At 36.7% G+C, this 18,047-nt stretch overlaps 1 long non-coding RNA gene across 1 annotated transcript in view; it reads left to right on the top strand.

Annotated features, from left to right (window-relative positions):
* Positions 1–313: 313 nt before the first annotated feature.
* Positions 314–18,047, top strand: part of LOC125280508 — a 92,941-nt gene continuing 75,207 nt past the window's right edge. Inside the window, exon 1 of the long non-coding RNA XR_007187634.1 lies at positions 314–870. This is a non-coding gene — a long non-coding RNA (uncharacterized LOC125280508). The remainder of the gene's footprint in view (positions 871–18,047) is intronic.

Genomic DNA, 18,047 nt, shown 5'->3' with positions numbered 1-18,047 from the left:
TGGAAATTATATTATCAGAAAACTACACGTTTAACATTGCCAGGCTTTTATTTGCTTAATGGAATGACTGAGCTGTACATCTATATTCTTTAGCTGCACTGGCTGGTTTATGGCTGCTGTAAATTTATTTATTTATTTTTAAAAGCTTCAAGATTCAAGAGGCTTAATTTCATAATCCATAGAAGGAAGTAAAGTGCGGGAGACAGGAGTAAGTTTGGATAGTTCTTGCCTGAGGAGTGGAGCTGCGTATGGGAAGAGCTGGAAAAGCGGGACTGTTTTTGCGGCCGCTGTTGTTGATCGGGCGGAAAAAACGGCGGACGAGGAAGTGCGTGCGGCGGCAACGGACTGTGGATTAGCGTGCTGTAAATGTTTATGTTCAGGACATCAGGTCGGAAGAGAAACTTCTGAGTCTTGCTTTTATGATGCTGAAGTGTTTGTTGGCATCCTGGAACTGTTGTTAGAACTAAAGAAGATCGTAGAGTTTAGCTTTTGATGATCTGCGGGAGAAATTAATTCCAGAGCTGGAGAGGACTTGACGTAGGCTGTTGGCGGACCTTTTGAAATGGGTAGAATCAGTGTATTAACGGCGGTAGAATGAAGAGATGAAGTCTGTGAAGAAGACTGATGAGGCGCAGTTAAACGGGCGATCCTGAGCGTGGAGGAGAGAGTGGTTATCCGCAGCGTGGTCTGTATGAGCGCTCAGAAAGAGCATCCGTGTTTGGATCTGTGAGATCCGATCTTACGCGAGATGTGACTGTTGGTGTCACGGGGAAAGTTCGTCGTCTGAAGGGGGATGGTGGAATTTCCGTGGTGTCGGACATCGTTCAGTACGGCACTACCGGATGCTGAAACAGCTGAGACTGAAGAGAGGTAAGCAGCTGCTTATATACTCTGGCTGTTGATTGGAAGATTAGATGGGCTCGCTCCTCCCTAAATTACGTTTAGGAACTTCACATATATGGTTTTCTGAATGCACTCTGAAGCATGCGCACAGAAAGCTGGCTGTCAGACGGTCCTGTGAGTATTAAACTGATTTCTCTTACACATCTTATTGCACTTAAACTGTCAAATAGACAAAAGCTTATGTCAAAAACACAGAGTTCACACAAACAGTTATGTCGGTTATGTCGGATATAATTTACTGATACACTATTGGTTTAAGGAACAAGCATGAAGCTAATACCCAGATAACCTTATTACAATATGTTGCTGATAATACTAGAAAGCCTAAAGTAACAAGTATGTTACAAGCAAGAGTTGTTGTAGTAGAGTGTTGTTGCCATGCCGTAATTTTAAGCCAGACTGCTTCACAAACGATGGTCAATTCATTGCTGGATTTAAGTTTAACATGACGGTACATGCTTGTCAATAAGTTGAATCAACTCCACAGCAACTACATACATTTATCCACTAACCATTCAGAAATGTCCACTTGCATTCTAAAAATTGTTCTTATTTCCTGAGTCTTTCCATCAGTGTCCGGTTTGAACAATGTAAGGCTGAACACCATCACTGACAATCGTCATTTTGGCTGCATGAGATTCTTCAGCTTTTTTGTTATTGAGCAACCAAAGTGCAAGTTGTTAAAGCTCTGCCCTCTTTTGGAAAGCGTGCCAGGAGCAGCAGCTTATTTGTATTTAAAGGGACACAAAAATGGTGTGTTTTTGCTCACACCTAAATAGGGGCAAATTTGACAAGCTGTAATAAATGATCTGTGGGGTATTTTGAGCTGAAACTTCACATACACATTCACCAAGGACACCAGAGACTTGTATTACATCTAGTGAAAAGGGGCATAATAGGCGCCCTTTTAAGCAGCGACAAGCATGTTGCCAGTGACAGATAAGTAACGCACATTGCCAATATGATCGCATAAGCCTAGCAACAAGCATGTTACTTAAAACAACTAGATAAGCCTTAAGCAACACGTTATTGATACCGGATAGCATTAAGCAACAAGCATGTTGTCAAATAACCTGATAGCTTTTAAGCAATAAGCATGAAAGGAAACTTAACATCGTGAAGATATTAAGAGTGAATAGAGAGTGAAATATATCCAGCTGTGACATGGATGCTTGATCTCTTTCTTGATATCCTTCATGCGGGAAATGCAGATCTTATCTGACTTTGTTCTTGAGGCAGTCACATTAGTATAACTTCAGCAAGCCCATATCAATAATGCAGCGATGCGAGAAGCAATGCTAACTCGGGACACTTCCAAAGCAAGCAGCGATCAATGCAGCGAATTTGCATGGTCAAGTTCACGAACTTGAATCTGAAGTGAAATCAATTTGAGGAACAAATTCTTTTAGCTAAATTCTAGCTAAATTGCACAATTTCTAGTGAAATTATGTGGTTTTGCCTGTCGAATTTGTCATTTAGTTAGCTCCTAAGCAACACAATAAAACTGCTGATAATACTGAATGAACCTTATAGACATGCTGTGATAGGCGTTGTATTCCTATAGGTAAGTGAAGCAGCTGAGAGTCAGCTGATGAGAGCTTGACTGACGTGACCTGCCAGAAATAACACTAAGCTTGATTTGTGCTTTTTTTTTTTTAAATGGAGAATCTGCCTATTTAAAACTGACCTACTCTTTGATTTAAAAATAATTCTCAACTCAGTCTGTTTCTCTTATATGGCCACCATGTTTCTCAGATGGTCACTTTCAGAGGGGCTATGAGTCATAGTGTCTTGGCTGTTATTACTGTAAAGACCAATCCAGATAGCTGCTTTAATCATATTTTTTTCTGTCTACAAGGATTAGGAAGAAGAACGTAAGATATTTTTTAAAATATATTTTGTTTTGACATATTCATTCATATCTTAAGTTAAAAGGCCTAACTTTTAAGTTAAAGTCTAACTTTTGTTCTTTCTGAGCCCAAAGCATTCAGCTGTGAAACTGAAACTTTTGGATTACTCAAAAATATGCCTTTTTCAAGAGAGGAACAAGCAAGAGATTGTTCACGCTAGTGAGCAAGAAGTGAAAGAGGAAGTGCAAGGATAAATAACAGAGGCAGACAGAAAGAGAGGTGTTACAGGAAAAGAAGGAGATTATTAGAGTGAATGAGTGGTTTGATTTGTTATAGAGTGGTAGCCATTAAACTGTGGTTTGTGGACCATTAGTGGTCCATGAAGAACAAGTTGTGAAGTGAAGTAGAGAGCTACATTGAGTCATATATTTAATATTTTCAGTGGAAGACAAGAGGGATTAAGTAAATCCCAGACAAATAGAGAATGTAAAATGTATCGTTAAAAAAGTACCGTTCAAAAGTTTAAGGTTGGTATATTTTTTTAAAATGTTTTTGAAAAAACTCTCTTATGCACACCGAGGCTGCATTTATTTGATGGGGGGAAAAAATCTGTTGTTTTCTATGTTAATATATTTTAAAATGTAATTTATTACTGTGATGTCATTATCAGCAGCCATTACTTTAGTCTTCAGTGACACATGATCCTTTAGAAATCAACGTGAATAAATGATGAGAGAATTTACAGTTTTGGGTGGAGTATCCCTTTAATTTGTCTTATTTCAGATGGCAGGGAAATAAGCTCAAACTAGCAATTCTTCTCTGCAGCAATCTAAATCAGGCATGGGATATGAACTAATATAAAGTGAGGGTAATTATCGTCAGTTAATTGTGATTTTTATCACGCTGTGGAACTATGCTTAACTACAGTAATCACCAGGATGGAAGATTAATTTGCACAGCCATGTCAATACAAAATATTATAATAAAGTCAAAATTAGCAGCTGACAGAGCTGGTGTAGCAAATTAGCTGGATCTGGGTAATTGTAAAATTTACTGCTTTTATGGTTTTCTCTGTGAGACTTTTTAGTTAATTCATATCACTTCATCTATGGAAATAGTGTTGAGTTTAATAAATTGCATCTTTATTAAAATAAAAAAAGAAAAAGAAAAACCTTTTAGGGAACATGCATTTGTTCTTTTAGGAGGGGTCCCATATATGCTGGGACTAGTAATATTCAAGTGACCTTTTCCAGTAGAAAATGTCCTGGCTGAAAAATATAGGCTGATAGTGTACAGACATTATTAGGGTGTAGAATTACAGGCAATTAGAAAGTATGATGTGTGAGGGGTCACTTTGCCCTCTAGGATATTAGTCTCATTATAGTTAATGGCAGAGCATTTCATGTTTTATAACAGTAAAATATGCACCATGTGCCTTGAACAAAGTAAATCCTAGAGTAAGTGACTCATTGGAGGTGACATTTTGTTTGCTGTCAGGTTTCATTTATGAAGTGTTCAAGTGCACAATGTCTCATTATAAATCCTAAATTATCTCTGAGTCTGAGTGAATGTTGTTCAATAATCTGTATGTCTGTTTGAAATTCATTCAGATTCTATGCAGCAGTTCACTTCAGTATTAGCTCTTTTATTTGAAGGCTAGGTCAATTGGTAACCCCTTAACTGTCACTTTCATTTTTAGGGAACAGACACCAACTTAAATAGTTTTAAAATCTTGAATACTTTTTTAAGTTTGGTCTCCTTATAAAGGGGACACTTGGCAGATGATTTTTGAAGTAAAAGAAAGTGCAATAAAAAAAAAAATAGTTATTTAAGTTTTAGTATAGGAAAATGTAAAAATATGATTTCTTATAATTTACATAAAATATATATTTTATAAAACTGTTTTACTCTAAAACTACAAGTAAATCAAAGTCAAAATCTAAAATCTAATTAAGCTGTATTTAAAATTTTAGGTTAATATCTCAAAAATTGAGCTTTCATTAAGATTTAGTTTGAGTGCAGTAGCAAACTTTTCTACTAGATACCATCCAGGCTCCATTGGTAACAACATAAAGACTCTTCCATTTCCATATACCATATGGTTTGAGTGACCTGAACCATTTATTTCCATAACTTTCATACAATTTATGAAACTGACATCCTATTCAGAAGTAGTATGGGCAGAATGGCAGTATTTGGTTTGAATTCAACCTTTAACAAACACATAAAAGACATGCAATTCAAAATAAATGTCTGAACATGCCTTATGAATCTAAAAATATTGTTGTTGCGAATTAATAAATTACTATTCCTCTGTCATTTGTCTTAAAAATCAGCAAACTACAAATATGACAACTACAATTTGTAAATTTTCAAATGATATAGTCTTTCAATATTATTTTAGGTTTAGACTAAGATATTATTGTTTTAAGTATATAATTGCTGTAACGTGTGTGTTCAGGCAGACAGATGAAGACACAGAAGAATATCGATCCAACACAAAGTTTACTAATAATATCCAAAGCAGGCAAGAGAGTTTACACACATGTCTGTTAACGAGACCAGACAATGAACACTGAAAACACATGAACTGATAGACACACGATAATGAGGGTAACATAGCTGAATGTGATGGCAAATCATATTATTGACCATGACAACCAAGGAGTAGTGGGAAAACTGAATAAAGGAAAATATGTGACTAATTAAAACAAACTGAATGTCAATGAATACTAAAACCAACAGAACATAACTGTGACATAATGCCCCCTTCGAGTAGGCGTGACCTCGCGCCATAAGAACAACAAAATAAACAGATGAGGGAGGGTGGATGAGGAGTGGATGAAAGGCTGGTAAAAGGCAGGCAGGCAGACAGCATAAACCAGGGAGGAGATGGTGGTAGTAGCCAGTGAGGTGGTTTTTGTGGGCGGAGACCAGATGAACCCCAGATGCCCAGGCAGGTGGCCACGACACCGTAGGCATCGGTGGCCACGACAGAACAGTCACAACGACTTTCTGGGGTTGCTTTCTGCTACAATCTGGATCGGGGGTATGCGCTTTCCAGACACTTGAGGACTGTGTCCCACCAGTGGACTCCTTGGGTGAAGGTCAACTGGGTGATAGTAGTTGGCCCTGATCCAATATAGTGATCTGAGGATCTCATTGCCATTGAGGGAGAGGACAGTGAGATGGACAGTGTGAATTCCACTGTGTAGTGGACGAAGTCAAGACCCTTTCAGGCCAAAGCAGCGAATTGCACTGCTAAATTCATCTTTGGTCTGGTTTCCTGTAATGTGTGTGTTCAGGCAGACAGATGAAAACACAGAAGAACATTGATCCAACACAAAGTTTACTAATAATATCCAAAGCAGGCAAGAGAGTTTACACATATGTCTGTTAACGAGACCGGACAATGAACACTGAAAACACATGAACTGATAGACACACGATAATGAGGGTAACACAGCTGAATGTGATGGCAAATCGTATTAGTGACCATGACAACCAAAAACTGAATAAAGGATAACATGTGACTTATGAATGTCCATGAAAACTAAAACAAACTGAACATAACTGAGACAATGGCAAAGGTCCCGCTAGTGGGACGGTGACAGGTAAAGGTTTACAGGTTAATTATTTTGGAATCAAACAACTCATTCAGGTATCCAAACTTTTCAGCTGAAATTTGGACTTCATGCGAAAAATTTTGGCATGATAAAAAGTTTGTGAATGTTTCTTGCCATTTTCACCAGATGTGGTGTGAACAGGTGTCCTAAACTTTTCAGTTAATCACAACATATTTGATATTTAACAGTTATTCTTGGCACATTTCTGGACCAGTGAAACATGGTAGGAGGGACTACCTGGAATGAGTAGAAGTAGAAGCCAAAATGCCCTGTTGCTGGTCATGGTAGCAGATTTTAAATACTTTACTTAGATTTCTATTGTAGAGAAGGCTTGTTTTGGATCCATTGTGTGCAAACTGTTAAACAGATAATTAAAAGCATTTTCATATCAGCAATGTTCCAAATAAAATGTTTTCTCCATTGTTTGTTTGAAATTCACTTTACCAAAAATGTAATTCGGTAGTTTTCCCCATCAACTCTAAATTGAAATAGCAGACATGCTTCCTTTATAAGTCTTATGCTAGACACTGTATGGTAGTCACTAAATATGATAGTGGTCATTTTGTTGTATTACCAATAATAGCCTCCAGCAATTATAACCTTGTAGACAATTGGTGCTACCACTAGCTACAGCAATTATAGACCATAAAAAAAAAAAAAAAAATCATGTTTCACATTGTTGAGACAGAATCGCCATTAACCTAATTCATAAAAAGCTTTTACAGTTGTGTCCTAGATACAGTTCTATCTATGGAAATGACAAGCCTGACTTGACCAGTTGTTTTCTTCGTAAAGAGAAATCCTTGAGTGGTTCAGTATCTAATGAAAATGCATGAATGTGATTTGGGAAAAGACAACTCACAAGGCTGTTATAATGTATAAATGGAGGAAAATGGGTAGCACCTAAATCATTTATCAGATTCTCCTTATTATCATGCTGAATGGTGTCATTCTTTCCATCTATGTTGTGTGACTTTCTAATGAGCATTCAAAAGAAGTCCTCAGAGATGGAATGGAGCCTCGATACATTTGTACCTGAGACTGCTGAATTTTGCTGTGCTTGAGTGATGTGTTGTGAAGCTATTATTTTGAGATTCTCACTTATACTTTTATACTCTCATTATACTTTAGTATAGTATATAACATTTAGTATAGAATTTTACTATCTGCCATTTATCATTTATTAAGCCATGAGATTATAATATTATTGGTTTTATTGGTATTGGTCAATTGTAGTTTCTATGCATCCCTAATATGCACGAAGACTTAAATTTTGGTTTGTTTGTCAAAACAGAATTGTAATGTCCAGTGAGTAGTTTGTTAAAGAAAGATTACAATGCTGATTCTCTCAGGTAATGGAAATATCATCCCGTTTTGGCTGATCCATTGCACAGGCTGAATGATTGATGGCATGCTGTATCACATATCCAAGGCTGTTCAACATTATGTGGCACATTTCTTCAACAAGCAGGAAAATAAGAACACTCTCTCATAATGATTTGTTTGCAAATTCACTGATGCTCAGCAACAAATAAAATGATAAAATATGGGACTATCAATTTACATCTTGCGGGGGATATTGTGTATTAGGTTTAATGACTGAAGTTATTGCCTTTCTGGTATGGTGAGGTGTTTTGTATGACATGACCCAAATAGGTAACGGTTGGACTGTACACTCTGGATTCTGACAAACAAAATTTTGCTACTGATCTAAAGCTTTTTGATAGTGGAGATGCTTTAGTGACTATTTATCATTTTTATATTTATATATTCTTTCTTGGCATTGTTGTGTGAACCTCCACACACCACAGGCAGAATCTTGCATGCAAAAGTTTGATTTATGACAGCCATTTGACAATGAGGATTTGATAACCTCTTAGAAAATACAGTACTAATTCCAAGTGTTATATTAGGGATTTGTTTTGGGGCTATTTAAATCTATAATGCTGTGGTAATTTACCCAGTAAAGCTTTTAAGATGAAAATGAACTAGGGCTGCACGATTAATCGCATGCTATTCTCACGCGCATTTCGTCAGTAAAGCCGGTTCCCTGATTACCGCTAAATCGCCATCACCTGCTTTCAAATGAAGCGGCATTTAATAGACAGAGCCGTAGGTCACTGAAAAGCCACGCAATATCGCGTTCATATCGCAGATGAATCGCCTGCGATAATGAACGCGATATTGCGTGGCTTGTCCGTGAACTACGGCTCCGTCTATTAAAAGGCGCTCCGTTTAAAAACAGGTGATGGCGATTTAGCGGTAATCAGGGAACCGGCTTTACTGACGAAATGCGCGTGAGAATAGCATGCGATTAATCGTGCAGCCCTAAAATGAACACATGGGTTTTCCTCCTTACACACACACACACACACACACACACACACACACACACACACACACACACACACACACACACACACACACACACACACAGATAAATCGCTCATAATGTAAAAAGAATTTAATTCTTTTGGTTAGTTGTATTGGATATTGCAAACAAGGTAGAAACTATATCTGTAGAATCTGTATCTATAAAAATCTATAGATGTACCAAATGGTTAATTGATAAACCATTAAGATCAGTTGGATTAAATAATAGACAAATTTATTAAACTGAACTAGAAGAGATGCAAATGAAAAGTTTGAAAGGAGGCAGTTACTGCGAATGAAACATTTATATAGATAAAGAATAAAACACTTATTTTGTGTAGTGAAAAGGATACCGTGTGATTTTGTGTATTGTATTAACACAATTGAAAATATGCTGAAATGTTTGAAAAAAGTGCACTTTTGTTGATCTGTTGTGATATCAGAGTTTAGAAAATTTTCCAATTGCTTGTGAAAATTGCACCAAAGCAATTAAAAAAACTCAGCAAAACAAAGTCATTGTCTGAAAAAGGTGTCTGAAAAGACAATGACCAACAGCAGTGTAACATCTTCATGAGATGCAGATGGTGGACGATAGCATCCTATTACTGTAAATTCAGCAGTGCTGTGAAGATGTAACTTAATTACAGACAGTTCAAAGCACTTTGGTTTACTGACCGACTCAATCCATGTGCAGTTCAATGCTGTTTTGACATAAATCACAACTCCCCCTCCTTTGTTAGTGCGACCTGTCCTCTAGACACTCAATATGAATTGTTCGTTATTGATGATTTCAACCACATTTGTGACAGAACCATAAAGTCACTGATGCAGCTGGACTCAGGCAGGGATCCATATGCAAAGCTTTATTAAGAGTGAGCGTGGTCGTACAAGCAGGGTCAAACGGGAACAAACAGGAACAGCAAGGGACAGGCAGAGTCGTGGTCAGGATACAGGCAATGATCAGGACAGGCAGATATCACTCACAGATCAGTATACAAAGCACAGGTCAGGGGTAGGCAGCAGAGGATCGTAGATGGTAGACAACAGGTTCAGTAACAAACAGGCAGACAGGATACAAACACTCAGAATTGCAACCGGGGTAAACAAGACTTCGCAATGAGGTGGTGTGTGTGTGAGTCTTTTATAGTCCAGGTAATGAGCTACAGATATGTGGCAATTGGTGATTGGTGTGGAATGTGAGCATGTGACTGGCAGGGAGGATTATGGGAAATGGAGTCCAGGAACTGACGATTTACAAACCATATCCAATTTCTTTGGGAATTTAAATCTTGGTGTTTTTTACAACCAGAGGCTGCGCAATGTTGTGGCATCTTGGAAAACTCATTGACGACGTTGACAGTTCCAAGATGGCGGACACGTCAACTTGTCTGGAGCGGTCGAATGTAGCATCTATGTATAGACTTTTTGCATCTATAAACAAGTGCACAGCCACCTTTTGTAATTTGAATTGAACTTCCATTTTTGCGGTAGCTCTATATATTTCTATGTAATCACTGTCGAAGGGTTCTCATGTCATATATATATATATATATATATATATATTATATATATATATATATATACATATATATATAAAAGCTATATGTGTGTGTGTGCGTGCATTTTGTTGTGAATTAAAAAAATGGATTTGTTGGAAACTGGTTGCCACACACTCCCCCCCCCTCGAAACTGTGGTGATATGGGTGTGTTTCATGACCCTTTAAAAGTAGCTATCCCATGGGAAAACAAACTAACTAAAAAGTGTTGAACTGTTTTTGAATTTCTAAATGACACACAGACTAGTGCAGACTAGACCTACAAATCCAACATCTCATTAACAGGAATTTACTCTGAATGTACCATTCTTTCTTTCATAGCTAAATGGTCATGTTAGAATGCTAGCTATGTAATCACCATAATCATGCACATAATCATCACATATTTACAAGTATTAGCATCAGCTATGACTGCTAAGGTTTTGCAAGTCCCTAAAATTTTAGCAATGAGCCTAGGCTAAATTAGAATTTATTCTGGTGTGTCTCTCTATGAATAGTGGCTCAGTACACCAGAAGGCACATGGGACATTTGGTTCTTTGAGTTCCACCATGTACTTATTTACCGTTGAATGCCACTGTATGCATCATTCTCAGCTTACAAAGGTTCATAGGGGCTTTTACAATAAATAAAGGCTGACACTAATTGAATCTTGATAAACCTGCTCTAAGTGATTGTTTTCCTATAGATCAAACGATGTGTTAGACGTGACATGAAATGCTCCTCACTGTGAAGTGGAGCGAAACTGCAAAGGGATAATTGTTTACTTCGCAGCTTGCGTGTGTTCGGCAGGGATTAGAGAACTCTCGACAATTGCTGAGTCCAACCGCCTGTTTCAGGCTTGTTTTTGCTTAGCTGTTCCGAATAAAGCCTCCTGTTGTCAGCAGAGTTATAATTCATGAACTTCACTCGATTCAGCATTTTAATGCCTTTTTTAAGCAGCATTCATTGTGCCAGAATGCATTGTAGAGTGCCAGAGAATGTCATAAATGTTGCTGAATTGTAGATTATAACGATGACAACGTAATATGGAATGGACAGTTTGTGATAACTTAGGCTTAATGAGACTGTCGTTGTTCCTAATTAGCAGAAAGTAACTGGAGCAAAATGACTTTTAGTACTTAAGTGTAGATATATATATATATATATATATATATATATATATATATATATATATATATATATATATATATATATATATATATATATATATAGTAGTCAACATTTGAAGTGGATCAAAAAAGTTAATCAAATTTGTCCTAAGAACTAAGTTGTCCTAAGAAGAAGGTTTTAGGACAACTTTGATGAAAAGTTTTGATCCACTTCAAATGTTGACTACTGTATATATATATAGATATATATACACACACACACACACATATATATATATATATATACTGACACATTGCTTAAAGTTTGTAAGACCGAATCCATATTTCACAAGGCGCATTCGGAGAATGTTTTTCCTGAATAACCGCTGGGTGTGAACGAACGTCACCTCATCTTCTCTGACAGGCGCCCTGCACATACAGCTGACATAAACCACACTTTCAGTAAACAAAAAGAAAATCCTATCCAGTGGTGAAGTGTTTTCTGTGTTGACAAATCTTTTGCGATGTCCTAATAACAGTCGCGATTCGCACACAACGCGTCAATGTCCACTAATGTCCAATTCGCGACCTAATGACTCATTTGAACAGATTCATTTTAATGAATCATGACAACAACTGATCTGTCCACACGGTCTATAATGAATCATTTACTCAAACAACTCTGAAATGAGAACATAAGTGTGCTTACCCCATTTAGCAAGAGTGGTTAGTAAAATTAGCCTTAATAATCCACAATATTTTCAGGTTATTTAAATGACAATGTGTAGTAAATTAGGCCTACCTATAAAATCAGTTAATTTAGACTGGAGTGAGGTGAAACCAGAACAAAGCAAGTTGTTGTTTGCTAGGTGCATTCAATTGTATATGGTAGAAAATAATATTATTAGCAAAAAAGCATCTTCTCTTACAAAGCTATAAAATCACTTTTTTTTTTTTTTTTTGCAAAGAGTGCAAGAAAGAATTACAGTGAGAGTGACGGGTACGTTATTGTCAGTATCAGGCTCGCACGTGGGTAGGGCACTTTTTTACTGTTTGTGTGGATGACCATGTCTGTCACCACCGAAGACCATTTTTGACCCAGGAAAAACCCTGCATTGATTCATTTGAATTGAAATATTTAATACTTTCACAGCAAAAATTATGTATGCGATTAATTTAGATTAATTAATCACAGAGTATATAATTAATTAGATTAAAAATTTCAATCGATTGACAGCCCTAATATATATATATATATATATATATATATATATATATATATATATATATATATATATATATATATACTGTATATATACAATTTTTAATCAAAAAAGTTATGAACTGCAGCTTTAACATTTATAAAGGTTAACAAAAAGTTAATAAATACTGTAAAATATATATATAATATATTGGTTAATATATTGCTTCGTGTTAATTAATGCATTAATTAAAGTGTAACTACTCGCTGGTTATTAAACAGTTACTGAACATAAACGTATGAATAGTATGTATTATATTGTTGCAATCAGAATGTACAATTTAATGTTTAGCATATTTGCTAAATGGTAACTCAGTTCTACATACAGTTGTTTTTGTGTTTTATTTATTTGTGTATGACAGTGCTTATTGGCTGATGGTTGCGCAAGAACATACACAGTCCCAAGCCCTTCACTGGTGTCTGTTCTGAGCTGTGACATGACAGGCAGCAGAATATATAATATCAGTTTCATGCTTTTAAGAGCCCTCCAAAACAATTCGGCCTCCATTTAGCATTGTTTTTACCCTGCTGTCCACGACCCTATTATAACAGACCTGCAACCCATTTTTGGGCCGTGACCCTTTGAGTGAGAACCACTGTAGTAGGATAGTTGTAGCATGAACAGTTTCATGTTACTATAAAAGAGAAAGAAGGTGGATCTCAAGCTTCATTTTATGAAGTGATTATATGTTTTTTATTTTTGATATACTGGTAGATCATTCAGTTTATTTTTACAATATTTACATAGCATAAGAAACCTCATAGCCGAATGGATGTGTAAATTGGAGGCCTTGATGATGAAATCCTATAGCATTAATAAATATAATCTGCATTAAATCATGTAATGTTCTGGGTAGCGTTTCCAAAAAGCATCATTTGCTTAAGTTGATCGTTGCTCCATTGCCACCAATGGAGCTACAATCAACTTAGGCTTATGATGCTTTTGGGAAATGCTGCCCTGCATGTTATGATTTTTTTTTAAAACATATTTTAGTCTGGAATTATTCAGCAGCACACTTTCATTGGATTACCCCGGCGATGCATAATAGGTTACTGCTTTGCATTAATTACCCTATTATGTCATAACTCAGTTTAAGAAACCAAAAGCATGCCTAAATATTACAATTTGTTTAGCTTTGCATGAAACACATTAGTTTTGTTATTTGCACGTATCAGTTTTAATTTGTATTCATTTGCATGACAAGCCCAATAGAGGTTCAATAGCCCCCACCACTTGTACTTGCCATATAAAGCACGGCTTTGATTAATCTGCTTCAAAGTACATGGTGAAAAAGAAACAGCTATAAAAGAAACATAGGTTCAGAGTGGTAATGGACCTTAGCAAGGGTCAATGAGGTCTAATATACCAGGAGAGCGCTATCTGTTCGCATTCCCATTCATCTCAATGGCTGTAAATGCCATGTAACTGAACGCTCTTAGAAATCCTTGCAGCAGACAAGCAAAAACAAGTCTACTTCACTTTCAGAAAACAGGCTCTGCTATAATATGTTGAAATGTTTGCAGATGCCCAAAATGTGTGTTTGCTAAAGATGTAATTTAATCAGAATGTATGGCTACTGTGAGATGCATAAAAATATAAACTGATCAGAAGGTTAAAAAGAATAAGCTATAAGCTCTACATTAGCTGTAAGCATGAATTGTGTGCATAATGAAAATTTGAACTTTACCAACATGTAAGCCTTGGGCTGATTTTGTTGAGGTAATTCATTCATGCATTGCATGGCCAACCTGCAGAAAGCCCCACAGCTAAAATAAAAGAAGCGGAAGCCTCTTTCCCTTCTCCATTCTTAAGAGTGCAACATAAATGACAACGTCTTCTCTGAATACAAGACCGCACTTGATGAATTAACTCAATAACCTTGCATTACCTTTATGAGTGCGCATTCTCCCTTTTGACTCCACACTAATGAGAAACCTACACTATGATGCATGAATATTCATTAAAGCATAAGTGTCTACCCCTGCTCTACATAGAGACATACAGAGCAACTAGATTTTTAATATTGTCTGAAGAAAATGTTTAGGGTGGCTGTTGTTGTTCTAGGTGCTTGCCTTTGCAAAACTTACAAAGCAGGGCTCCAGACCGCAACTAAATAGTTGCATTTTGCGACCTTTCTTTCTGCCAGTGCGACCAAATTTTGTTAGAGGTCGCACATTGTACAACTGAGGCTACAGCCACACGAAGCCAGAGCTTTCCCTATCCAATCTTTTTTTTTTTTCTCATCTCAAGAAATATCTGCGTACACACGAAACCACTGAAACCGACTCAAAAGGATGTAGTATACATGCCAGACCAGTGTGTGATAAGCTTTAAGTAGCACGAACACAAGCATGTAGACTGCTATTGTTGTTTTGTGCTGTTATGTTTCACAAAATATACAGATTGGCTGTACACATGACAACACAAGGATTTAGATTTATCCACTCTTACACAGAAAGCAAGTAAAGAGCACTCCTTTTATAATCACTGAAGTTGTCAGTCAGTTCAGTATGGTACATTTAATAAGAGTAGAATATGCATTTTTCACTATAAAAATATGTTTCTGCACGTTACTGTTAATAAGTTAATTTTAAATGTTGCTGCTCTTAAAACAGGGGTGTATTCCAGAAAGCAGGGTTAACTTACTGTCACATATACCCTGAAGTCTCGGTTGATTAACCCAAACCTTGCTTACTCGTGGTATGCTGGTTCCAAAAATGCGTCCGGGAGTAAGTTCAGCCAACCCAGAGTATGTGTGTCTCAATCAGTTCCCTAGCTCCCGAGCTCGTGAATCAGTATATCGTGTACACGAATTCGGGCACTGATAAGGACAGTAAAAGATGCTGGTTCACTACACATTGGGACACTTATGACTCTATTTCCGGCAACGTGACAACGTCCTCATTGTAGGCTACAACATCACTACTGGTATTTATGATCAACAACAGAGCTGATATTTTCTGACATTACTTGTAATGTTATTTAAAGTACATTATGATTAATTATTTGCTTGTTAAATATAAGTGCAACATTTCAGCCGTGAATAAATTATAAATGTTAGCTAGATTATGTTCATTACCTGTCTAGCAATGTATGTTTATGCTGAAATATAATAAAATAACGGTTTGTATTTTTAAAAACATCTATCGCGTATCGTTATGTGTAGTGAGTTGGCTCACGTGATTCAAGTTTCGCGCTTCAGAAATTCCGTTAAGGGAGCATAGTGAGCATCGATGCTCCCTGGTTTTCACGGTGCATTGTGGGACTTTTCAGGGAGCGAACGTTTCAGTGCCCTGGAAGGATTCTGCGATTGAGACAGCCCTTAAAATGGCCGACTCCCTGTTCAGTGCCCTGACTACTGAACTAGGGAGCTGATTGAGACACAGGGTATGTTCCCGGTTAACACACAAGACATTCTCAACAGAGCGACGAATCGATGATTCACCATGGAAACAGACGGTAAGAAAAAGCGCGCCATTCTACTTCATTCTTCTTCTTTTGTTTAATGGCGATTTACATAACCTACTTGGTGCACATCACCACCTATTGGGTGGTTATGCAATCATTTTTTATTCTTAATATTGTTTGATGCTAATTATTAAATAAGATATCACATATATGATATGTATTTTATTATAGAAATTATAGCATAGAAAATGTCTTGTTATATAGGATAAAAAGCAGATCCATGTGTGAGATGACAATAAAATACATTCATATATTAGAATTGAATAAACAGTTATATATTGTATAATATAACATTGTGTATATAACTGTAACTATATAACAAATTTAGATACATTAATATACATATTGATAATATAACATGCATCTGAATTCCTCTTAAACTAACTAACCCTTTAACATAACCTGCTTAAGTTGCTATGGTTACTTACATACCCTAAAAGTTACCTCCGTTTTTGGAACCGAAAGTTGAGGTTATCCGCTTACTTACTCTTAAACATACCCAGGTATGTAACATAACCTGCTTTCTGGAATACCCCCCAGATGTGTTAAAAACAACACAACCTGTGTGTCTAGTTAAGGACAACACATTTTGTGTTACTTTTAACTCAAATGTGTCATTCCTGCTCATTTTCTACACTGATGTGTTATATTTACACAATGAATGTCAATTATGTACACAAAATGACACAAAACGTGTCACTAAAATAACGCAAAAAATGTGTTATTAATTAACACATCCTTTTTGAGAGTGACACAAACACCATTGGTTTGGGTCACTTACATTGTGCATTATAAACACAATATGCTTTGACCATCTTCCCAAATTTGTAATGAGGAGCACAAAAGTAATTGCACATATCTTTTCATGATTTGAAGTATTATTAATGTCTGTAGCCCACTTTAAATGTTGCATTGTGTTTTTTAAACTCTACAACTGCACGTACTGTATGAGCAATATTAATAGTGATGTTTGCCTTAGCAAGTGCCACTAATGAAACATACTATTAAGCCAGCACCCCAATAGCTATTATAGGTAAATCCTGCTGCCTGTCAAGCCAAGTGAGCTGATAGAAATGGATGTGACACAGTTAGTGCTGTATGACATGAAGAATGAGCTAATTAATACTGGGTGTGAGTGTACATGTGCGTATGTAGTTGTCATCTTGACAACTTGTACAAATTGACAGACGTTGCGGCCACCACAAACTCTTCATGGACTTCGCCTACACACACACACACACATGCTTGTGTGTGCGTGTCTCCTGGAGATCCCCCCTGCGGTGGTGATGGTGTGGAGGTGAAGAGAGATGACAGGTTGGCCCCTGATTGCCACTCACTGTAATCACAATAATTACAAAGGCTCTTGGCCTTTCACCATGGCCCAAAGGTGCTTTCATTAAACAGTAAGCCCACTGCAGTGGAGGGGGGACCACAATGAAAACATGAGCACTGACGTTCCTAATGAGCCCATCACGAACACACATGCATGACGCACGAAGACAAACTCTTTTTTGATTTCCATGATGTGAAGTGTCTGACATTGGAGGAGTCGCAGTGAATGGTTTTAAGTGCAAAATTGGTGCGTGGGAATACATGAGCATGATGCATATGCACAGCCAACTGCCATTGTGTCTTTGTTTTATTTTGTCATCTAACTCTTGTAATCATCTGTAATATATATCATCTGTATATAATACACAATTCTGTATAGTTCATACCCAAAAATAAAAATTCCATCCTTTGTCCATGAACACGAATGGTGAACCAGTGGTGTCACCCCATGTGAATGTAATAATAAAAAAAAACAAAAAAAAAAAAACAATTACCCTATTACCAACAGGCAGTGTGTGCTTTGTATGTGTAAGTTAATAAAAATATATACACATATATACATGATTGTTTGTGTATTTTGTTGTTTTT

Source organism: Megalobrama amblycephala, linkage group LG1 (assembly GCF_018812025.1).
Source record: "Megalobrama amblycephala isolate DHTTF-2021 linkage group LG1, ASM1881202v1, whole genome shotgun sequence".
Lineage (NCBI taxonomy): Eukaryota > Metazoa > Chordata > Actinopteri > Cypriniformes > Xenocyprididae > Megalobrama > Megalobrama amblycephala.
The sequence above is the reverse complement of the archived record's forward strand: the minus strand, read 5'-3'. Positions and strand labels throughout refer to the sequence as shown.